This window comes from Capricornis sumatraensis, chromosome 1, assembly GCF_032405125.1.
Source record: "Capricornis sumatraensis isolate serow.1 chromosome 1, serow.2, whole genome shotgun sequence".
NCBI classification, from domain to species: Eukaryota; Metazoa; Chordata; class Mammalia; order Artiodactyla; family Bovidae; genus Capricornis; species Capricornis sumatraensis.
Window position 1 is genome coordinate 197,909,484 of NC_091069.1, and position 26,212 is coordinate 197,935,695.

Below are 26,212 nucleotides of genomic sequence, written 5' to 3' on the forward strand. Positions count from 1 at the left end.
TTCTTTACAGCAGATATGGAGAATGTGGCTTTAAACACAATCTCAAAGGTAAATAATGTTAAGATGGCCCTGTTTCTCTGGCCTAAAATCTGTTTGCAAGTAAAAAGAAAAAAAAAAATATGTGATAGAAAAATAAGACATTATCACTTTATAATTTTCTGGCTTTGTAAGAAACTTTAAACTTTCAAATTCAATGAACATAACTTCTTTATGAAGGTTTTATTTGCAACAGACATATATGTGTGGGCATACACACACACACACACACACACACACATAGCAGTCAAATAGTAAACCTGTCAGGGAAACTATTTCTAAGTAATATTTAGTATTCCCACAAACATTGATCAAATAATAGAATGCTAGTTTGTCCTAATTTTATCTATATAATCTAAATTATAGCCAAATTTAAAACCAGTATAAAGAGAGTCCTAGGATTTCAAATTAATTCATGCTTGCTCTCTAATTCATATTATGCCTGCCCACAATCTTTGATTAATTTCACTTGAAAAAGTAAAAAAAGAAATCATTAATTATGCCAAATGTTTAAAGAAACATCTTTGATGTAAAATTAAACAAAAGTTGAAGTATTTCAGTGAAAAGAAATGTTTTTCTGACAAGCTAATATCTCAGCTATTCACGCTATTAAACATTATGCCATTTTCCATTTCAATAATGTTGGCTTCATCATGTTACTTTCTTCTTGGCATTTACATTTCAGTAGTATTTTATTTGGTTTGTACTATTAACACTTTTATTTAAACTGGTGCTAATCTTTCCCAGACTACAGAGGTAGTGGATAGAATATATTGCTAAGTTCAGTTCAGTTCAGTTCAGTCACTCAGTCGTGTCCGACTCTTTGCGACCCCATGAATCACAGTACGCCAGGCCTCCCTGTCCATCACCATCTCCCGGAGTTCACTCAAACTCACGTCCATCGAGTCAGTGATGCCATCCAGCCATCTCATCCTGGGTTGTCCCCTTCTCCTCCTGCCCCCAATCCCTCCCAGCATCAGAGTCTTTTCCAATGAGTCAACTCTTCGCATGAGGTGGCCAAAGTACTGGAGTTTCAGCTGTAGCATCATTCCTTCCAAAGAAATCCCAGGGCTGATCTCCTTCAGAATGGACTGGTTGGATCTCCTTGCAGTCCAGGGGACTCTCAAGAGTCTTCTCCAACACCACAGTTCAAAAGCATCAATTCTTCGGTGCTCAGCTTTCTTCAGAGTCCAACTCTTACATCCATACACGACCACTGGAAAAAACATAACCTTTACTAAACTGACCTTTGTTGGCAAAGTAATGTCTCTGCTTTTCAACATGCTATCCAGGTTGGTCATAACTTTCCTTCCAAGGATTAAGTGTCTTTTAATTTCATGGCTGCAGTCACCATCTGCAGTGATTTTCGAGCCCAAAAAGATAAAGTCTGACACTGTTTCCACTGTTTCCCCATCTATTTCCCATGAAGTGATGGGACCGGATGCCATGATCTTCATTTTCTGAATGTTGAGCTTTAAGACAACTTTTTCACTCTCCTCTTTCATTTTCATCAAGAGGCTTTTTAGTTCCTCTTCAATTTCTGCCATAAGTGTGGTGTTATCTGCATATCTGAGGTTATTGATATTTTTCCCAGAAATCTTGATTCCAGTTTGTGCTTCTTCCAGCCTTATGTTTCTCATGGTGTACTCTTCATAGAAGTTAAATAAGCAGGGTGACAATATACAGCCTTGATATACTCCTTTTCCTATTTGGAACCAGTCTGTTGTTCCATGTCCAGTTCTAACTGTTGCTTCCTGACCTGCATACAGGTTTTTCAAGAGGTGAAATACTTTAAAAACATGTATCTCCAATGAAAAGAACAAACAAACAAACATGTATTTCTAACAATCCTAGATATGCCAGACATTTTCTATACCTTGAAAGCGAATAATTTACCATATCTGAATTAAATACATTTTCTACTACCTATAGACTTACAAGTAAACTCTTCTGTTAAAGTGTATCTTTAGACTAACTTGTATATTCACTGTCTAAATTTGTCTAAGAAGAGGATGTGAAACAATTCTGAAAATTAGTAATAAAATGCATGCAGATTCCAGAAAGAGGCTTAGTCTTTATGGGCTTATGGGTTATTATGCATGTCAGAGAGAGCAGTTTCCAGAACTCACTCAATATAAACGTTCTGTGGATATACTGGACTTATGATCAAACTAGAACTGAGGCACCAGCAGAAAGGAAAAATTTGCCCTTAATTCCCTAGATAATATCCCAGATGAGCAATAAAAAGCTCCATTCATTCATAGAGAAATTGTTGGAGAAGCTACTATATACAAAGCATTGATATGAAAACATCATGATCAAAACAGACAAGTATCCCTACAAGTCTTCACACACCTTTTATTTCAGAGGTGAGAGACTGACAGTCAATAAATAGATTATATAGGACGCTATAAGTGCTATGTCTTTGTACAGAGTAAAGGTCTCAGTAGTGCTGGGGTGGAAATTCAAACTTAAATAAGGTACTAAGACCAGGACCACAGCAATGAGCAGAGGGGATGGGAGTAGGAGATGGGGTCAGTTAAGTAAGAACGTTAAATTTTATAGGACCTTTTAGGTCATTATGAAGACTGGCTTTTACCCAGAATGAAATGAGAAGCAGAGCACAGCATAGTCTGAGTTAGGTTTTGAAGGATCACTATGGTTGATATTCTGATAATAGACTGCGGGAAAGGAGCCAGAGAAAGAAGATGTATGATCATTTAAGAGGCTGTTGAAATCATCATAGGCAGGACAAGAGTTTAGAAAAAATAGTGAGATGTGGTTGCAATCTGGATATATATATATATATATATATATATACATACATACATATATTATGGAGGAGGAGAAAGAAGAGTGGTTTCATTATTTTGGTAGGCTAAGGGGGAACATTATAGGCTAGTACCTCAAGAATTGTGCCTTCCTTCTGGCTCTCTATTGATTGTAGAGCTAACGAGATTTTCTGCTGAAGTGTATGGACAGTAAGAGATCAGGGGAGAAGTAATGGGTGACTCCACTGTTTTTGGCCTAAAGAATCGAGACAGTGTTAATATGTTTGAGACTAGACAAGAGACTTGCTCCAACTATTGATAAGTACAGAGTTTGGTAAAGAAATAATACCATTTACCATTGCATCAAAAACAATAAAATAACTAGGAGTAAACATACCTAAGAGCCTTTGGTGAAACAAAGGTGAAAGAGAGTGAAAAAGATGGCTTAAAATTCAACATTCGAAAAACTAAGATCATGGTATATGGTCCCATCACATCATGGCAAATAGATGGGGAAACAATGAAAACAGTGACAGACTATTTTCTTGGGCTCCAAAATCACTGCAGATGATGACTGCATCATGAAATTAAGAGACACATGCTTCTTGGAAGAAAAGTTATGACAAACACAGAGAGCATATTAAAAAATAGAGACATCATTTTGCTGACAAAGGTCCATAGAGTCAAAGTTATGGTTTTTCCAGTAGTAATGTATGGATGTGAGCTTTGGACCGTAGAGAAGGCTGATCACTGAAGAACTGATGCTTTCAAACTGCGGTGCTGGAGAAGCATCTTGAAAGCCCCTTCGACAGCAAGGAGATCAAACCAGTCAATCCTAAGGGAAATCAACCCTGAATATTCATTTGAAGGACTGATGCTGAAGTTCCAATGCTTTGGCTACTTGATACAAAGAGCCAACTCATTGGAAAACACCCTGATGCTCAGAAAGATTGAAGGCAGGAGGAGAGGGGGACGACAAAGGATGAGATGGTTACATGGCATTACGGAGTCAATGGACATGAGTTCGAGCAAACTCCAGGAGATTGTGAAGGACAGGGAAACCTGGTGTGCTTGCAAAGAGGGGTTGCAAAGAGTCAGACATGACTGAATAACTGAATAACAACAACAAAGGAGGCAAAGGATCTGTTCACTGAAACTATAAGACACTGATGAAAAAATAGAAGATGGCACAACAGATGGAAACATATACCATGTCCTTGGTTTGCAAGAATCAATATTGTCAAAATAACTGTATAATCCAAGGAAATCTACAGATTCAACACAATCCCTATGAAATTGCCAATGGCATTTTTCACAGAACTTAAACAGAAAAAAAAACTTAAAATTTATATGCAGATGCAAAAGACCCCAAATAGCCAAGCAGTCTTGAGAAAGAAAAAAGGAGCTGTTGGAATCAGGTTCCCTAACCTCAGACTATACTACAAAGCTATAGTAATCAACACAATATCTCTGGCATAAAACCAGAGATATATATCAATGGAACAGGATAGAAAACCCAGAAATAAACCCAAGTACCTATGGTCAATTAATCTACAACAAATAAGGCAAGACTATACAATGGAGAAAAGACAGTCTCTTCAATAAGTGGTGCTGGAAAAACTGGACAGCTACATGTTAAACAAAAAAAAAAGGAAAGAAATTAGAACACTCTTTAACACTATGCAAAAAATAAACTCAAAGTGGATTAAAACCTAAATGTAAGGCCAGACATTATAAAAGTCTTAGAGGAAAAGATAGGGAGAACACTCTATATAAACTGGAGCAATATCTTTTTTTGATCCATCATCTCCTAGAGTAATGGAAATAAAAACAAAAATAAACAAATGTGACCTAATTAGACTCAAAAGCTTATGCATAGCAAAGGAAACCATAAACAAAACAAAAAGATAAATCACAGAATCAGGGAAAATATTTGCAAACAAGGCAACCAACAAGGGAGTTATCTCCAAAATATGCAAATGCCTCATGTGGCTAAATATCAAAAAAATTAACAACCCAATCAAAAAAATAGGCAGAACACTTTAATAGAAGTTTCTCCAAAGAAGGCATACAGATGGCCTAGATGTATATGAAAAGATGCTCAAATCATTAATTGTTAGAGAAATGCAAATCAAAACTACCTCACATCAGTGAGAATGCCCATCAAATCCACAAACAATAAATGCTGGGGAGGGTGTTGAGGAAAGAGAACTCTCTTACACTGTTAGTGGGACTATAAATTGGTACAGACACTATGGAGAACAGCATGAACATTCCTTAAAAACTAAAAATAGAGTTACCATATGATCCAGCAATCTCACTCCTAGGCATGTGTGGTTCAGAAGGATACATGTGTATCTGTGTTCATAGCACCATTATTTACACTAGCCAAGACATGGAAACATCCTACATGCTCACTGACAGATGAATGGATAAAGAAGATGTGGTACATATACACAATGGAATATTACTCAGCCATTAAAAGAATGAAATAATGTCATTTGCAGCAACAAAGATGGACCTACAGATTGTCATACTGAGTGAAGTCAGACAAAGACAAATATCTGATACTGCTTATAAATGGGATCTTGAAAAAAGATACAAATATACTTAGTTATAAAACAGAAATAGAGCCACAGATGTAGAAAACAAACTTATGGTTACCAGGGAGAATGAATGGAAGGGATAAATAGGGAAATGGGAATTTACATATGCATACTGCTACATATAAAATAGATAACTTATACAGACTTACTGGATAGCACAGGTAACTCTACTCAGTACTCTGCAATGGCCTATATTGAAAAATAATATTTTTAAAAAAGTGGATATATGTATACGTATAGAGACATTACTTTGTGGACTGAGGTCCGTTTAGTCAAGGCTATGGTTTTTCCAGTAGTCATGTATGGATGTGAGAGTTGGACTGTGAAGAAGGCTGAGCACCGAAGAATTGATGCTTTTGAACTGTGGTGTTGGAGAAGACTCTTGAGAGTCCCTTGGACTGCAAAGAGATACAACCAGTCCATTCTGAAGGAGATCAACCCTGGGATTTCTTTGGAAGGAATGATGCTAAAGCTGAAACTCCAGTACTTTGGCCACCTCATGCAAAGAGTTGACTCATTGGAAAAGACTTTGATGCTGGGAGGGATTGGGGGCAGGAGGAGAAGGGGACGACAGAGGATGAGATGGCTGGATGGCATCACTGACTCGATGGACCTGAATCTGAGTGAACTCCAGGAGTTGGTGATGGACAGGGAGGCCTGGCATGCTGCGATTCATGGGGTTGCAAAGAGTCAGACACAATCGAGCACCTGAACTGAACTGAACTGATAGCTGTTTTACTTTGTTGTACACCTGAAACTAATAAAACATTATAAATCAAATATACTCCAATAAAAATTAAAACAACAACAAAAACCTACTGTATAGCACAGATGTGCTGTGCTGTGCTTGGTCGATCCATCATGTTTGAGTCTTTGTGACCCCATGGACTGCAGCCCACCAATCTCCTTTGTCCATGGTGATTCTCCAGGCAAGAATACTGGAGTGGGTTGCCATGTCCTACTCCAGGGGCTCTTACTAACCCAGGGACTGAACCCAGGTCTCCTGCATTGCAGGTGGATTCTTTTCCAACTAAGCCACCAGGGAAGGGCAAGAATACTGGAGTGGGTAGCCTATCCCTTCTCCAGGGGATCTTCACAACCCAGGAATCAATTGGGGCCTCCTTCATAACAGGCAGATTCTTTACCAGCTGAGCTACCAGGGAAGCCTGTATGGCACTGGTAACTGCTCAATATTCTGTAATAACCTCAATGGGAAAATCATTTTTAAAAATAGATACTTATATATGTATAATTGAATCACTTTACTGAACACATGAAACTAACACAACATTGCTAATCAACTATCCTCCAATATAAAATAAAATTTAAATAAGAAAAGAGGTATTATGTCACTCACCTTGTTTCTAAATCAGAACCCAGGGAAACATTTGCCAAATCAAAGAGCTTTCATTCTGAGGAATTACAGAGAATGAGTGAGCCCTCCCTCTTGGGAAACTACTAAAGAATCATAACCACAGAACTTGAAGGTGGAACTCCACACACATCCTGAAGACTGCCAAAGACATCGGAAGGGATGAATGTAAACTTTGAAAACCACAATAGGTTTATCATTCAGGAAGCCAACAGCAGTGATAGAATAAGGAGAGACACCATCTGGGCAATGAAAGTCTTTCAAGTCATAGTATACAAGCCTAAGTGAAGAAGAGAAATAGAGAGTGCATGGTAGGGATGGGCCTTAGATAAGAACCTTCTCTTTAGCCTCTGCCCTTCAAGAAGAGATGTGAGAAGGCCAAGAATCTGGCACCTGATTCTAATTCTGAGGAGTGGAGTAAACCTAATATGTTGTTACCTCTTGATTTTACCATGATCTGTTTTGATCTGGTCTTGTTATGGGAAAATAGATTCATAAGCTTTGCAATTTTGAAAGGTGCTTTAGTCACATTAAGTTTATTAAACAAGGAGACCATTAGATGGAGGCAGCTTTAATGCCTTCAGTTCAGTTCAGTCACTCAGTCGTGTCTGACTCTTGGTGACCCCATGAATTGCAGCACGCCAGGCCTCCCTATCCATCACCAACTCCTGGAGTTCACTCAGATCCAGGTCCATCGAGTCAGTGATGCCATCCAGCCATCTCATCCTCGGTCATCCCCTTCTCCTCCTGCCCCCAATCCCTCCCAGCATCAGAGTCTTTTCCAATGAGTCAACCCTTCACATGAGGTGGCCAAAGTACTGGAGCTTCAGCTTTAGCATCATTACTTCCAAAGAAATCCCAGGGTTGACCTCCTTCAGAATGGACTGGTTGGATTTCCTTGCAGTCCAAGGGACTCTCAAGAGTCTTCTCCAACACCACAGTTCAAAATCATCAATTCTTCAGTGCTCAGCCTTCTTCACAGTCCACCTCTCACATCCATACATGACTACTGCAAAAACCATAGCCTTGACTAGACGGACTTTAGTTGGCAAAGTAATGTCTCTGCTTTTGAATATGCTGTCTAGGTTGGTCATAACTTTTCTTCCAAGGAGGAAGTGTCTTTTAATTTCATGGCTGCACTCACCATCTGCAGTGATTTTGGAGCCCCCCAAAATAAAGTCTGACACTGTTTCCACTGTTTCCCCATCTATTTCCCATGAAGTGATAGGACTGGATGCCATGATCTTCGTTTTCTGAATGTTGAGCTTTAGGCCAACTTTCTCACTCGCCTCTTTCACTTTCATCAAGAGGTTTTTTAGTTCCTCTTCACTTTCTGCCATAAGGGTGGTGTCATCTGCATATCTGAGGTTATTGATATTTCTCTCTTGATTCCAGCTTGTGCTTCTTCCAGCCCAGCATTTCTTATGATGTACTCTGCATATAAGTTTAATGCCTTAGGTTCCTACAAAAGCAAACTATAACCTAAACCTGAAATGTCTCAATTTTAAGACATTAAAATATAAGGACAATGAATCAAAGCCAACTAGGTTTTCTCAAAGAATGTAGCCAGTTAAGCTGTAACAAATCAAGCAATGGCCTTACTTTCCTTCTGCCTTTTCTCTATAAGAGCTGCTGCTAGATCCTGTTTGTGGAGTGCTCTAACCACTTGGATGCTGCCTGATTTAAATTAGTCTTTGCTCAAAACACTCTTTAAATTTTTTAATGTGCATCAGTTTATTTTTTAAACAGACACAATCTTTTTCTATTTTCTTACTTTTTGGAGAAAGTAAGAAATGCAGTATTTGGATGCAATCTCAAAAACGACAGAATGATCTCTGTTTGTTTCCAAGGCAAATCATTCAATATCACAGCAATCCAAGTCTATGCCCCAACCAGTAATGCTGAAGAAGCTGAAGCTGAACAGTTCTTTAAGACATATAAGACCTTCTAGAACTAACACTCAAAACAGATGTCCTTTTCATTACAGGGGACTGAAATGAAAAAGAAGAAAGTCAAGAAATACCTGGAGTAACAGGCAAGTTTGGTTTTGGAGTACAAAATGAAGCAGGGCAAAGGCTAATAGAGTTTTGCCAAGAAAATGCACTGGCCATAGCAAACACCCTCTTCCAACAACACAAGAGAAGACTATTCACATGGACATCACCAGATGGTCAATAATGAAATCAGATTGATTATATTCTTCACAGACAAAGATGGGGAAGCTCTATACAGTCATCAAAAACAAGACCAGGAGCTGACTGTGGCTCAGAACATAAACTCCTTATTGCCAAATTCAGATTTAAATTGAAGAAAGTAGGGAAAAGCACTAGATCGTTCAGGTATGACCTAAATCAAATCCCTTATGATTATACAGTGGAAGTGAGAAATAGATTCAAGAGATTTGATCTGATAAACAGAGTGGCAGAAGAACTATGGACAGAGGTTCCTGACATTGTACAGGAGGGAGGGATCAAGATCATTCTCAATTTCCTCAAGGAAAAGAAATGCAAAAAGGCAAAATGGCTCTCTGAGGAAGCCTTACAAATGACTATGAATAGAAGAGAAGGGAAAAGCAAAGGAGAAAAGGAAAGATAAACCCATTTGAATGCAGAGTTCTAAAGAATATCGAGGAAAGATAAGAAAGCCTACCTCAGTGATCAGTGCAAATAAATAGAAGACGACAATAGAATGGGAAAGTCTAGTGATCTCTTCAAGAAAATTAGAGCTACCAAGGGAATATTTCATCCAAAGATGGGCATAATAAAGGATAGAAAGGGGATGGACCTAATAGAAGCAGAAGATATTAAGCAGAGGTGGCAAGAAAACACAGAATAACTGTACAAAAAAGATCTTCATGACCCAGATAGTCACAATGGTGTGATCACCAACCTAGAGCAAGACATCCTGGAATGCGAAGTCAAGTGGGTCTTAGGATGCATCACTATGAACAAAGCTAGTCGAGGTGTGGAATTCTAGTTGAGCTATTCACTAAAAGTTGAATGCTGTGAAAGTGCTGCACTCAATATGCCAGCAAATTTGGAAAACTCAGCAGTGGCCACAGGACTGGAAAACGTCAGTTTTCATTCTAGTCTCAAAGAAAGGCAATGCCAAAGAATGCTCAAACTACCACAAAATGCACTCATCTCACATGCTAGTAAAGTAATACTCAAAATTCTCCAAGCCAGGCATCAACAGTATGTGAACTGTGAATTTCCAGATGTTCAAGCTGGATTTAGAAAAGGCATAGGAACCAGAGATCAAATTGCCAACATCTGCTGGATCATTGAAAAAGCAAGACAATTCCAGAAAAACATCTATTTCTGCTTTATTGACTATGCCAAAGCCTTTGACTATGTGGACCACAGCAAACTCTATAATATTCTTAAAAGTTGAGAATACCAGATCACCTGACCTGCTTCTTAGAAATCCATATGCAGGTCAGGAAGCAACAGTTAGAACTGGACTAGAACAACAGACTGGTTCCAAATAGGAAAAGGAGTATGTCAAGGCTGTATATTGTCACCCTGCTTATTTAACCTATAGGCAGAGTACATCATGAGAAACACTGGGCTGGATGGAGCACAAGCTGGAATCAAGATTGCTGGGAGAAATATTAATAACCTCAGATATACGGATGACACCATCCTTATGGCAGAAAGTGAAGAAGAACCAAAGAGCCTCTTGATGAAAGTGAAAGAGGAGAGTGAGAAAGTTGGCTTAAAACTTGGCATTCAGAAAACTAAGATCATGGCATCCAGTCCCATCACTTCATGGCAAATAGATGGGGAAACAGTGGAAACAGTAACAGATTTTATTTTGGGGGGCTCCAAAATCACTGCAGATAGTGACTGTAGCCATGAAATTAAAAGATGCTTGTTCCTTGGAAGAAAAGTTATGACCAATCTAGGCAGCATATTAAAAAGCAGACACATTACTTTGCCAACAAAGGTCCATCTAGTCAAAGCTATGGTTTTTCCGGTAGTCATGTATGGATGTGAGAGTTGGACTACAAAGAAAGCTGAGAGCCGAAGTATTGATGCTTTTGAACTGTGGTGTTGGAGAAGACTCCTGTGAGTCCCTTCGACTGCAAGGATATCCAAGCAGTCAATCCTGAAGGAAATCAATCCTGAATATTCACTTGCAGGACTAATACTGAAGCTGAAACTCCAATACTTTGGCCACCTGATGCAAAGAACTGACCCATTTTAAAAGACTTTGATGCTGGGAAACAATGAAGGCAGAAGGAGAAGGGGAAAACAGAAAATGCGATGGTTGGATGGCATCACCAACTCAATGGACGTGAGTTTTAGTAAACTCCAGGAGTGGGTGATGGACAGGGAGGCCTGGCATGCTACAGTCCATTGGGTCGCAAACAGTCAGACATGACTGAGCAACTGAACTGAACTGAAGACAATATTATTCTCATCCTTGTTTTACAAATTGATGAAACAAACAAACCAAACTAAAGCTGAGAGAGACTAACCACTTGACTCAACATCACAAAGCTAATGAAACATCAAGCCAGAAATGATCCTTCTAGACAAGCACATAGGCATTAATATCATGATCCCTGTATTGCCTATTGCTCTTCATCCTTAACTAATGCAGCTGGCAAAGCCAAGAACCATTAAGACAACTAGTAGTTGAATTTCAACTTAGAACTACTCTATATAGACAAAAAGCACCTCTAATTGGAACAGTAATCAGCAGTCTATTTTCTCAGCAGAGAGCCACACAGTGGTTTCAAACTTTCAACCTCCTCTCATCATGTGACAACAAGGAAAAAAAAAAGACTATTTATGCTGCTGGTTAAAGATGGCAATCTAAATGATGGTATTTGCTTTTTATAATCTAGCTGTTAACCATAGTTCTTATTAATATTTGGACTAATTAGGCTCAGTTCTAATCAATACCAAATGAACACACACACAGTCTATGAAAATAACTTAAATCACTACATATTTTTGTTTTTACTGGACACATCATCATATGCATCAATAGCAGAATATTTTAAGAAATAGTTGGACACTATCAAAACATTATTTTCTTTGCTAAAATGTAAATAACATTTTTAATAAAACACAAAGTAGTCTCAGTTGAGTACACGGGATCCTGAATTTAAAGCATACAGTATCAATCAAGTGGCATTTTAGTTGTAATGACAGCACTTTTATAACATGATTAAAATATATCTTATAAATATGATTTATGTTAGTTGCATAATGTTTGCAAATAATCATGTCTTTCAACAGACACTTTGCGATTTGAAAATATTGACTATTACAATATTACTCAAACTGAACTCTTTTTATAAATATGTATATTTTATGAATATAATTATTAATTTTTTCCTACTGGGTTTCCCTGACAGATGAACTTTTAAAATAACAGCAAACATTTTATTCTTTGTGTACTTGTGTTCACTATTCACAGATAAAGGACTCTTAACCACTATTTTTCTTTTAATTTTACTGTTGCCCAAATAAAGCTTTTGGTCAGGAAGTGGTCCTTCTGCTGAACTATCTTGTTCCTCAATACATCTCGGTGCCTAAGACATCCAGTTAGCCATGGTTCTACTCTGTTTGCAAGACTGACTGCTCTAAGTGTGAAGTCAATCTGGCTGGAATTTACATGTCTGCCAGTCTAATCTCACTACTAGCAACTCTCTGTGGCAAAACTAGTTTGTACCTTTAGTACAATTGGAATCCCAAAATTATAGAGTTATTTAAAGGACACAATGAAATAATAATATATAAGCCTATGCTTAGTATAGGACATGCTTAATAAATATTTATTTTCCTTTCTATTGTTCTCAGCAGAAGTCTGTACTGTTTTTCAGTACTCAATACAGACTTTCAGTTACCCTAGTGCATACTCAGTTTTGTCTTCCCCAGACAGCTCATTGCTGTCAACATATGACCCCTTGTGTTTGAATGAATGCTCCTCAGCAACCCCATCCTGAAAAACCAAATGCATTCCTTTGAGATTATTTTAAAAAGTAAATAGTCCTGAAATCCTAGCCTTGAGGGTAACTGACTGAGTTGAGGAAAATCAGTAATAAAAGTGAAAGAAAATTTTAAATGATAGATAAGGAGGGTATTGATTTTTTAAATCCTTGAAAGGAAGAAAAAGAATTAGAAAAATAAGAAAAGATGATTTATGAAGTAGCCTGTAAAGAACAGGTTTAAAGGGCCAACAGGAAAATAAAAGTAGATGAAAAAGCAAAAGGGAAATCAACTCCAACTAAATTTCTTTGTTGCCTGGTACGTAGCTTTCTGAGTGAATGCTTTCAAAGAATGATTGCCTGTCTGTCTTCGGCACTTCTCCAAAAATTGTCTTTATGTATCTCTAATAGAATAAAATAGAATAGAATAATAACTAATAAGATACTGAGGTTCAGTTCACTTCAGTCGCTCAGTCGTGTCCGACTCTTTGCGACCCCATGAATTCGCAGCATGCCAGGCCTCCCTGTCCATCACCAACTCCCGGAGTTCACTCAGACTCACGTCCATCGAGTTGGCAATGCCATCCAGCCATCTCATCCTCTGTCATCCCCTCCTCCTCCTGCCCCCAATCCCTCCCAGCATCAGAGTCTTTTCCAATGAGTCAACCCTTCGCATGAGGTGGCCAAAGTACTGGAGTTTCAGCTTTAACATCATTCCTTCCAAAGAAATCCCAGGGCTGATCTCCTTCAGAATGGATTGGTTGGATCTCCTTGCAGTCCAAGGGACTCTCAGGAATCTTCTCCAACACCACAGATCAAAATATTGAGGTTAAGAATATGTATTACCTATAGTGCAACAACTTGATTTATAAATATTTTGCTGACCTAGCCCCGTTTCCTAGGGACATTTGTTACTCAATAATTATTTTGTGTATTTTTAATATCTTGATCCCTTGTCTCAGGTATGTTTATTTTAAGGAACAATGTCTAAATGAAGTGCACACATCTAATTTGTGTGTCCATGTTCAAAAATATTATTGAAATGAGCAGAGAAGTTTTCAAATAAAATGCCACTCTTTACATCTAGTAAAATGCATAAGGAAAGTAGAAAAGATTCAGAAAATAACTAAAAGTATTATGTGTCAATCTCAAAAGGTTATATTAAATATCTAGCTATGCTTTCCTCATAAAATTCCCTAAGATCAACATCAGAATGTCATTCAAATAGATTATGAGTCTGATTTAAATTTACTGTTTATCTTTTAGGCTGAAAGGGATCATTAATCTCAAATTAAACTAATAGGCTAGTGAACATGCAGACAAGAATAAGTTACTTTTAAGAAAGCAATGAGTCTATAAGAACAACTATCTTTTTAAATGCAACAAAATGAGCTTTTGAGAAATTTCTGAAAATGTCACATGACAATTTACACAGCACTCTGAAAGATTTCTTTAAAGGGAGCTAAAAGTTGTAATTCTATAATAAATGCCCTTCAAGACGCTGACAGATTAAAGGGCCATTCCATAGAACATGGTCTTCTTTACCAACTGCACAGATTTCCTGAGTTACTTAAAAAAGATTTTGGCTAAATAAACTCTATAACTTCAGTCCATTATTACATTTTTGAAGTTAACAATTTTTATGATTTTATCTTTTGAGATACATTTGGTGATTGGAAATTTGAAACTGAATAGCAGCCTCTTGAAGATTTCAGATTTAAGGAGTCTCCTGTGTAAAGTGAAAATTTCACTGAATATAAAATTATTGCAATTTTAACAGACTTAGAAGCTAATGATTACTTCAACACTCATGCTGAGATTTTCTAGATGTTGGCCAATATGTGTCCCTTAGATAAGTATATTTTATTTTCTATAACTCTTCTTATTGAAAAGTGAATAACATTTTTTTCTCAACAATATTTTCAGTATTTTGTGCTTAGCCTCAACACTATTATTATATCAGAAATTCTGTATTTCTAAGCATGAGATGGACCTTTTTGAGTTTTTGTTTTTTTTAAGGATTTACACTTAGTACATTTATAATGGTAATCCAAACCCAAAGGTGAGTACTGTTCTGATTTATTTCACTGTAGATTGGTTCTAGGATTTTGTATAAATGGAATTTTACAAATGTGCTCTTGTGTCTGGCTTCTTTGGCAAGTCATAGCATTTTAAGATTCATCCAAGGTTTGTATATGTCAATAGACTCTTCCTTTTTTATTACTAAGTATGAGTAAACCACATTTTGCTTATCTGTTCTCCTAATAATAGACATTTTAGTTGTTTCCAGTTTGGTCTATTATGAATAAAGTTACCATCAACATGTTTGTTCATGTCTTGTTATTTTCCATTTCTCTTGGATAAACACCTGCACTTGGCATTGCTGGGTATTGTGGCTGATACATGTTCATTTGCCAAACCAATTTTTCAAGAGGTAGTACCATTTTATTTGATCTCCAGTGAAGTATGAAGTATTGCTCCAAAGCCCTGTCAATATGGTATTAATAGCCTTTTTAATTTTAGCCATTATAGCAGGTATATATAAAATTTAAAAAAATATGTTATCTATCACATTTGTCCATTAAATGTCAATTATATTTACCTTTGGTGTGCTCTCTATTTATCCTGCAGATCATTTCCTTTCAGTGTGAAGAAATTATTTAACGTTTCTTCATGGAAAAGAGTTAACAGTTGGCTTAGTAGGGTGCCTTAAATCCAGAACATTCTCAGAAACTCTGTTCTTAAGGACTGCCCTTCTGACACTACAGAGAGATGAGCTCTGAGCCCTTGGCATAGTCCATCTGCTAAGAGTATTTTTAAGTCACTGACTCTAAGAGTTTATGCTAACAACATGATTTATGGTAAGCTCCATGCTGAGATTTGATTCCTGATGGGACTCTCATGAATCTTCTATGTCTAGCTGCCAGTACTCCAAAGCATGCATGATCTCTCTGTTTTGCAGCCTAAATGCCACTTTATTTTGTCTTGTTTTGCTTTGCTCTACAGTCTTGTGCCTTGTTTTCTTTTTTTTATTTTATTTTATTTTTTTTTAATTTTATTTTTTTATATTTATTTATTATTTATTTATTTATTTATTTTTTAATTTTAAAATCTTTAATTCTTACATGCATTCCCAAACATGAACCCCCCTCCCACCTCCCTCCCCATAACATCTCTGTGGGTCGTCCCCATGCACCAGCCCCAAGCATGCTGTATCCTGCGTCAGACATAGACTGGCAATTCAATTCTTACATGATAGTATACATGTTAGAATGCCATTCTCCCAAATCATCCCACCCTCTCCCTCTCCCTCTGAGTCCAAAAGTCCGTTATACACATCTGTATCTTTTTTCCTGTCTTGCATACAGGGTCGTCATTGCCATCTTTCTAAATTCCATATATATGTGTTAGTATACTGTATTGGAAGTGCACACAGCCTAGGGCCGGCCCAGTCGGTTCCTGGCTGAGCATCGTAGAGCCGGAGCGGTTTGTGCGCCGCGAGAAGGGACAGGTCAAGCAGGGCTGAGACACTATGTGCACACGACAGTGCTATTTGTTTGCAGCATCCCCCCTCCCCACAACGCGACTGAACAAGTGAGCCTAAAAAACCAGCAAACAGAAGAAGTTAAACAGAGGGAACCGCCTTGGAAGTGATCCCACACGGCCCACAACATCAGAGAAGGGCCAGATTTATTTTTACTATTTTTAAAATCATTCCTTTTTTTGTTTGTTTGTTTGTTTTTTCTTTTTTCTTTTTTTTTCTAACTTTTTTTAAATTGTTAAGTGCCTTGTTTTCTGAACTTCAGGAGACTTCTTTTTGCCCTGCTGCCCTGTTCTAAACTTCAATAGCTATTGCCTTGTACTTATTGATGACTTAGGATACCCAGGATGGATTTCTCTTAGTTTACCTACCTTCCCCATGTATCTTTAGCCACCACTACTGTACTCAGTAAAATGCTGGATGCCTCAAAGGAATCTCTCAGATATCCTTCCTTGCCCCTGGCCCACTAGTTCTCTAAGTTCAGTGCAGATCAGAAACACTTTAGAGGCAGTTCTCTGAGCAAAACTGACCAAGCTTTCAGCTCCTGCTTATTGTACTTGATGAACTCCTTGTGTGTTTCAGAGAGATTTCGCACAGTTAATTTGCCCCACCTATGGCCTCTGGTGTCCTACCTGGCGCTCTCAGTGAAGACCTACAGGGGAGAGTCGGTGGTTTATACTGGCTTTGTGGACGAGGCTATTGGGATTCTGACTCATCAGGCCATCCCAAGGGGTCTGCAAAAAGTTCATTTGAAGTTTTTCTGATTTTTCCTTATCCATGATACCTCCTCATCTTGTCATTCTGCCATAAGTCCTACAAAGGCCACATCACATTCTGCATTTCAGTGTATTTAGGCTTATTTGGATCTTAGATCTCTAAAAGATTGTTTAAAACTATGCATTTGTAACCTGTATCACTCATTTTCATTTTAGACTGGGAGCAAGGAAATGGCAACCCACTCCAGTACTCTTGCCTGGAACATTCCATGGACAGAGGAGCCTGGTAGGCTACTGTCCACGGGGTCACAAAGAGTCAGACATGACTGAGCAACCTCACTTCACTTTCACTTTATGGTCCTCTGCAACTCTGTACATTTTAAGTGGAAGCAAAAAGTCCTGTACACATGCTTTACTTAATAAAAAGAGAACATGTAAGAAATGAAGTATCAGTCCATTTATTTATTAATATAAGATAAAAGTATTTAATGATCTCTACCTGCCAGATACAGGAAATATAGCATTGAACCAAACAGTCCAAATCTTTCAAGGAGTTTACATTCTACTGGAGGGAAAAAGTAATAAACGAAACTGCTAGTTATATAATATGTTAATGATATGTGCTAGAGATAAAAATATAGAACACTAAAGGAGACATAAAATGTCAGGATTGTGTTTCATACTTCAAATGTTGGGGACCAGGAATTTCTCACTCAGAAGGTGATTTTATGTACAGATCTGAAGGAAAAGATAATGCTGCAAATCTATGACCCTTTTGTATTAGAGAACTGGGCACTGGACAGCTGCATCTGCTATATCTTAGGAACTTCTCTTTGATGTGCATAGTTGTTTCCCCAAACCTTCCAACAATGAAGTCCTTTCCTCACACAATCAGGCACAGACAACATAAATTGAACAGCAATATATATGCTACCATGCTTGATTTTCATATTTGTAAATAATTTCTAAAAACACAATGCTATGAAAGACTCTTTACAAGAATAGGTGCTCTGATATACTGTTAGGATGTTATAAACCAATAACCTTTGACCCAGATAGTTCATATTGTCAGGTGAATGTATTCTCCTCGGTTCTGTCTCGTCTCAACAAAAATTTGAAGCTATGGATATTAGAGCCCTCGGCATGTCATAGCTCCCCTACAGACTGTGTTATAGCTCTTGGGTCTTGGGCAGACCGTGTTATAGCTCTCAGGTCTCGAACAGACCGTGTTACAGCTCTTAGACAGATCAGTGTTACAGCTCCATGTTACAGCACAATTTTATTTAGAAAATATCAGGAAAATACATCCTCGAGGCAAGAGGGCATGTCGACCCAAAGACATGAAGAGAAGAGAGGGAAAGGGGAGCCCCGGCCCTTTGGCTCCTCTTTTTATTATATGTTTTTTCCTCCCCGCTGGGCCTGCCCTATGAAAATTGGGCTAGCAGGAGCGCCCTGTTCTACCTGAGGTCCTCACTCTGGTCCTCGGACCTTCCTTTGTTCCATTTTTGCTGGCTTTTCCCTTCCTTGTCTTTTAGCCACCACCATTTTGGACTCTTGTTTCCTATTCTAACCACCTAACAATATTATGGAATTGATTCTTAGAAAGTCTAAGATTCGCTGCCCCATTACTAGAGACTGGAAAGCTAATGATCACTTTGCAACTTGCTGAGACCTAGCTGCCACGATGTACATGCTTGCCTGCAATTAGTAAGGTGAATATAACACAGCACCTGTTTCTGCTGTGACAGGACAGTCACAGAAGTGTGGGCTGGCGCTGCCTGCCTGGTAAACAAAGCACAACTTTTCTTGTGTTGTATGGCTGAAGTGATGTCCTAGTCAATAACTTTTAGTTCTCTGGATTTTAGTCAATATACTGGGTTCTAGGCAAGCAATTTGGGCAGTAACTTCTTGATCCCCAAGCTTTCTGGTCATACAGAGGCAGCAGTGCCCTTGGAAGGTCTCTATGATCATGCTGTTCTGTGAGTCATGCCTGGAAGACCTGGAGATGGCTCTTGCAGCCCTTGCAAAGACTTCACAACAACTAATTCCCCATCAGAACTTTCTTCTGCTTAAAAAGAACTCCTTCCATTACTGCAATTGCCTAATGATAAAGCAACTCATTGGAAAAGGGCAAGGGGTTTGTACAACTATGTGTATAATAATATCATGGCTAAAATTAAAAATAATAATAATATATAGAAGTTTAAAGGGGAAACTGGTTAACAAATGGTCATACAGAAATGCAATAAAATAATATATATCCATTAACTAAATTTATTTTGAAAAAATTCAAATTAAAACAGAGAAGTTTTAAGTATATTACAATGAATTGCCCTGTAGTACTTACTTTCAGCTATATTCACTTATGTACCAATAGTATTACTATATGTATTTTGAACTTTAAAACTTTCATCTATATTTACTTATGTACCAATAGTATTACTATATGTATTTTGAACTTTAAAACTATTTATAATACATGGAGAGAAAAAATACGAAAGAATCTCCTTTTTGTAACGATATATCTACATGCATTATATATTTTTCTTTTTTTTGTTGTTTTATCATTATCTACATGCGTTATACAAAGAAAAATATTCTTAGTGGTTTTCTCCAGATACACAAGTTATAGATGACTGATTGCACTTTTATTTTTGCCCCTGTGAAATTATTTGTCTACAAAGAATATTTTTTTTTATTCAGTTGTTAAGTCATGTCTGACCCTTTTGTGACCCTATGAACTGTAGCCTGCTAGGCTCCTCTGTCCATGGGATTTTCTAGGCAAGAATACTAGAGTGGGTTGCCATTTCCTTTTCCAGGGGATTTTCCTGACCCAGGGATCAAACCCCTCATCTCCAGGACTGGCAGTTAGATTCTTTACCACTGTGCTACCAGGGAAGTCTCCCACAAAGAACACAATACAGTAATTAAAGGAGCTACATTAGTTTTCAGGGAGTCCCTTGTAATTAGTACAGAGTTCTTTCATCAAATTCCTTCTTTTAGGATAGAATGAAAATGTCAATCACCTTGTGGATTTTTACCAAGCTAGAGCATACACTTTCTTTATACAACACTTTATTATTTTATTAACCTATAATTACCTACTGAACATTATTGAAATTTGCTTAATTTTTTGAATGATACTTTATATACAGCTAGAAAAATGTCATTTCAAAGATGACTGAACTTCATGTAAAACATAATTTATAAAATAATACCCTTCATTCAATCTCTGAGATTTTCAAGTGAAATAATTCTCTATTACTTTACTTGAAAAAAAAAAAAGTGCTGTGGAAAGGGGTACCAGTTTTGATGCTGTGATTTGAAATTACTTTTCTTTATTATGCTCTCTAGATTCATGTCTATTTCAGTTTTAAATCTAGGCTACTGCCATCTTTAACTCTTTTTGTAGTTACCATTGACTGCCACAGATAAAGGACTTGGCACTGCTTCAGAGTGAGATGGTTATCACAGATGAATATCTGCAGCATTCCACCATGTTTATTTACCTACACCACTTAGAAAATAGTTGTAAACATCAACACTGGCCTTAAAATTATCAGGGTTTCATATTCACCAACTGTTATTATACATGGCTTAGAGATTAAGAACCAGAATTTCTAAAGGCACAACATAGATAAGTAAAGAATAAATATGAAAGCTAACCACCTAGAAACAAGCAGAGCCTAAGAAACCATCTGCAGGTTTTCTTATACATTAATGTTAAACAAATTAGTAAACAAAAAGGATGAATTCACAAGAAGTGAGTTACTATGAAAATTAAGATTGGCTGAAATGTTTGATCCTCCTTCACAACATCTGCAGTGTTTGAGAACTTTAAGATAATTCATCCTACCTGAGAATTCTTCCTTAGGCTACATGGAAATGATTTCTTTATTCCTTGGAGATATACAGAACATTGCCTCAGGAAGATTGTTGTTTCAGAGTTAAAATAGCTTAATTTCTTCTGCTGTGCAACTTCTTTTATCACCCTGGTCTTAAAATTATAACTTTGCAACTGAAAATATAGTTAACAGTAGTAACTGTGGAGAGATTAGTGTCAAATTGTAAGATACTTAAGGGTATGAATTTGCAGGTGAAATTCCAGATCAAAGGGAAGGAATAATCAGTGCCTTCGAGTCTTATCAGCACTGTATATAGACAAGCTTTTTTGAAAAAGTGTATGCAAATTGTAGGTCTTGGCATTTGAAGACATTCATTTTCAAAGTGAAGAGATTGAGCCCTTAGGTAAGTTTCTGTAAAAATTCTAACTTTTAGGTGCATATAAAGTTTGCTTAAAGCAGCACCTGTGGCCATTTTCACAAGATGCCTGTAGAAAAAAGGCTTAAAAATAAAACAACACACACTGGAAGATATTAGTTCAAAGCAAAGTTCATTTACACACTACTTGTTAAAGCATTTATTATTTTAATATATTATAATATATTACAATATATTATACAATATTATAATATATCACAATATATTATATTGTATATTATATATATTGTATATATTGTGTATAATTTATTACATTATTATTATATCAGTTTCCTTGTTTCAAAGAAGCATTTTTTCAGTCAAAACATTTGTTACTTTTACCAAGAGCTTATTTAGTTTTTTATTTTAGATTTTTTCTTTCAAATTTTTAAATTATATATTTTTAAAATGTACAAATTGAGGATGTGATATGTATCTATACATTGTAAAATGATTTCCAAGATTGAGATAATTAACACATCTATCATCTTACATAGTTAATATAGATAACTTTGATGTGTGTGATGAGAATACTTAAATACTTTAAAAAATTTTAAGCACACAATACTGTATTACAATAAGAACCATCATGTATATTAGATCCTCAGAATTTATTTGAAAAATTTGTGGCTTTGACTGACACAAACTCACTTCCCTCTCTCTTAGATCCTGACAACCACCATTTGATTCTTCTGTTTCTATGAATTCTCTCTCTTTTTTTTTAAGATTCCTCATGTAAGTGATACCAAATAATATTTGTCTTTCTCTTTCTGGCTTATTCACTCAGCAAAATGCCCTCCAGATTGATGCTGTTGTTGCAAATGACAGGATTTCTTTCTTCTTTTACGGCTGAACCAGATCCATTTCATATATTGATACAGCACATTTTTTAATAAATTACAATATGTACATTTTTTTAATCCATTCACCTGATGATGGACATTGAAGTTGTCTTCATATCTTGGCTGCTCTAAATAATGTTTATGAATGCAGGAGTGCAGATTTCTCTCAGAGATACTGATTTCATTTATTGAACATCCAGGAATGGCATCACTAGATCACATGGTAGTTCAATTTTTAATTTTTGAGGCTGTTAATCACTATTTTCCATAATGGGTATATAATTTTACTTCCACCACTAGCACATAAGAGTTTCCTTTTTTTCCCACATTCTAAATATTTGTTGTCCACTATCTTTTTTTATATAATAGCTGTCCTAACAAGTGTGAGGAGATATTGAGGTTTCAGTTTGCATTTACTTAATATTAGTTGATGTTGCCTATGATTTTTATATCTTATCCAAGAAATTATTGCCAAGATTAATGTCAATAATATTTTTACCTATGTTTTCTTTCAGGATTTTCATGGTTTCATGTTTTACATTTAAGTCTTTGATCTGTCTTGAGTTAATTTTTATGAGAAGTGTAAGATAGGGGTCCAGCTTCATGTTTTTACATTTGAATATCCAATTTTCCCAACATCATTTATTCTTCATTACATGTTCTTGGCATCCTTACCAAAAGTTAGGTTACCACAAATAAATAGTTTTACATCTGGACTCTATTCTGTTCTACTAGCTTATGGGCCTGTTTCTATGCAAGTACCACACCATTTTGATTATTATAGCTTTATAGTATGGCTTGAAATTAGGCAGTGTGATACCTTTTGTGGTTTCATACAAATGTACAGCAGTTTTTTTTTTTTTTTTTCCCCTAGGAAAAATGCTGCTTGAATTTTGATAGAGATTTCATTAACTCTATGGATCATTTTAGGTAGCATGAGCATTTTAACAATACTAATTCTTCCAATTCAAGAACATTGAATATCTTTATATTTAGTTTTGTATTCTTCTACCTTTTTTCATCAAGCTCTTATACTTTTCAGTGTACAGATCTTTCCCCTATTTGGTTAAATTTATTCCAAAGTACTTTACCATTTTCAATGCTATCCTAAATGGCATTACTTTTTAGATTTCTCTTTCAGATAATTTGTATTTAATGTACAGAAACAAATTATTTTGTTAAAGAACTACACAAAACAATGTCCAAACATATCAACAATATTTTGTCAATAGAATACTAAATTGCTTAACATGTCACTTGAAAAAGAGAAACAACAAGTGAAGATATGTATACAACCTAGACTCCACTGATGGATGAATTGATAAAGAAGATGTGATGTATATATAATAAAGAAGGACAAACCTGACTTCACATCGGATCAGTTCCTTTAGCTCTAACCCTTGTACTCTGTTGCCTGTGTTTAGTCATGCTTGCTCTGCATCTTTGTAAAAGAATGTTGTCTATACCCTGAAATAACACATCATGGCCCATTCTCAATGCTCTGACTTTTAAAAGTATAACTCTTCTCCATTCTTATAGAGATACAAAATATCCAAGATAGAAAATAACAGTTATATTATTGAAAGCTTATAAGAGCATTGTGATCAGACCCAGGGACAGAGCTGCAAGAACAAAAGAGTTTGCATTTGAATATTCCCTTCCCTTTTATCATAAATAAACCTAAATTCTAACTTGAGAAATTTGGTTCTTTGGGACACTAGTCCACCATCTTCTCTGTCCACTGACTTTTCAAATAAAATTTGTATACCTTGCCCCAACAACTTATCTCTCAATTTATTGGCCAGCCATGCAGCAAGCGGTATCAATTTGGACTTGGTAACATACATACACAATGGAATATTACTCAACCACAAAAAGTCACGGCATTTGTGACAACTTGGATGAAACTTGAAGGTATTACACTAAGTGAAAGAAGTCAGACAGAGAAAGATAAATACCATATGATTTCATTCATATGTTGAATCTAAAAGGACAAAACCAGTGAAAAAATAAAATAAAAAGAAACTCACAGACACAGAGGTCAGATTTGTGGTTACCAGAGGGGAAGGAGGTTGGCAGGTGGGTGAAATGAGAGAGGGGGTCAACTGTGGGAAAAGATGACAACTGCAGTTGCAGTGGTGATCACTATGTAGTTCACACAAATTTTGAATTATAATGCTGCATGTCTGAACGCCATGTAATTAAAGAGGAAGAGAAATAACAAATCAGAAAAGCCATGGCTTACTCAACTTATCAAAGGTAAGCATGTGCCAATAGATTATACAATTACCCCAGTACTTATATTTGAAAGGTGATTTAAAAAAACAATAAACTCGTGTTTGTTTAAACTACTTTCATTGCTCATAAATATTCTACATAAAATGTCATGTGTCAGAATGGCAAAACATTATTATTGTAGTTGCTATACAGATTATTAACTGATGGCATAAGTGGTAGGTCTTTGCTGCTGCTGCTGCTAAGTTGCTTCAGTCGTGTCCGACCCTGTGCGACCCCATAGATGGTAGCCCACCAGACTCCCTGTCCCTAGGATTCTCCAGGTAAGAACACTGGAGCGGGTTGCCATTTCCTTCTCCAATGCATGAAAGTGAAAAGTGAAAGTGAAGTCGCTTAGTCGTATCCGACTCTTCGCAACCCCATGGACTGCAGCCTACCAGGCTCCTCCGCCCATGGGATTTTCCAGGCAAGAGTACTGGAGTGGGGTGTCATTGCCTTCTCCAGGTAGGACTTTAAAACAGATTAAATATCAGGTGGGAAAAAATAATTCAGCAGAGTAAAGTTTGTTTTTTTGTAATACTAACGTGTATAGCTCTGCATTAAAGATGCCATGTTAAGTGAAACAATTTTATGTAACTTGTCAACAATGATGATTTACTAATACCTCTCCTCAGTAATCTGCCTGCAATGCAGGAAACCTGGATTTGATCCCTGGATTGGGAAGAGCCCCTGGAGGAGGACATGACAACCCATTCCAATATTCTTGCCTGGAGAATCCCCACGGACAGAGGAACCTGGCAGGCTGCAACCCATGGGGTTGCTAAGAGTCAGATACGACTAAATGACTAAGCATAGCTCCTCAGTAAAATGGCCTTTCCTTTCAGTCCTGTAGAGAAGTCTAGTGTCCAAAAAGTCACAGACAATAAGTCAGCTCTAGCCATTTAAAAAATGTGATGTTCATTCTGATTGTATAAATATGTTCAACTTAAATTTCTTAATACCTCAATTTGTTTGCACTGGTCTTTGGCTATATAGTTCATGTATTTAAATCAACTGCCTTCTGAAATTCAGGGTTTTAGCCAGAATCTCAGTAAGACTTCCCTTGATATCCAGATTTAAATAAAGGGAGCACAATAAATAAAGGGATTTACAAATTGTCAGCGTATCCTGAACAGAAAACCTTGTAAAACAGTAGTAAACTGGAGGAATTCCTTGGTGTTAACACAAAGTAAACCTTGTAAACCTAGGAGATAGATAAGTCTGCCAATAGAATCACAATTTTAAATGCGAGACTTTATTGAAGTGGTAAATTAGTGAAAGAAAGAGTTTTAAATCAGTTTATTGGTCTTTATGGTCACTTAACTTGACTACTTGTAGCCAAAACTGCAGAAAGGAAGATAAATTAAGTAGAATCCTTTAAAAATAGTTGAAACTCATAGTGAACAGAGAGTGCAAAGAATCTCTCCTTAAAAAATAAAAGATAAAAACAAAAATTACACCATGTGTCAGACAAGTCACTACGAGACTATTTCAGAGTCAATTTTAGTCAAATATAAGAAAGAATAGAAAGTAAGCTTTGTTTCAGCACTGTCCATCACAATTATCAACAACAGAGAGAAAAAGACAGCTATTTCAATTCTACCACCCTATCTTCTGTACTCAACCACTGTGCATTTTGGTCAGTAATACGGACTAAATCATGTCCTATCCAAACTGAGGTTGAAATCTAATCTCCAGTGTGACTGTAACTGGAGACAAGGCCTTCAAGAAGGTAACTGAAAGTGAAAATGTTAGTCGCTCAGTCATGTCCAGCTCTTTGCGACCCCACAGACAGTAGCCTGCCAGGCTCCTCTGGGGATTTTTCCAGGCAGGAATACTGGAGTGGGTAG

At 36.8% G+C, this 26,212-nt stretch overlaps 1 protein-coding gene across 1 annotated transcript in view; it reads right to left on the reverse strand.

The window, feature by feature from the left end:
- NAALADL2 (N-acetylated alpha-linked acidic dipeptidase like 2) overlaps positions 1-26,212 on the reverse strand; it is an 887,009-nt gene that overhangs the window by 419,267 nt on the left and 441,530 nt on the right. The gene's annotated exons all lie outside the window — the stretch shown is intronic.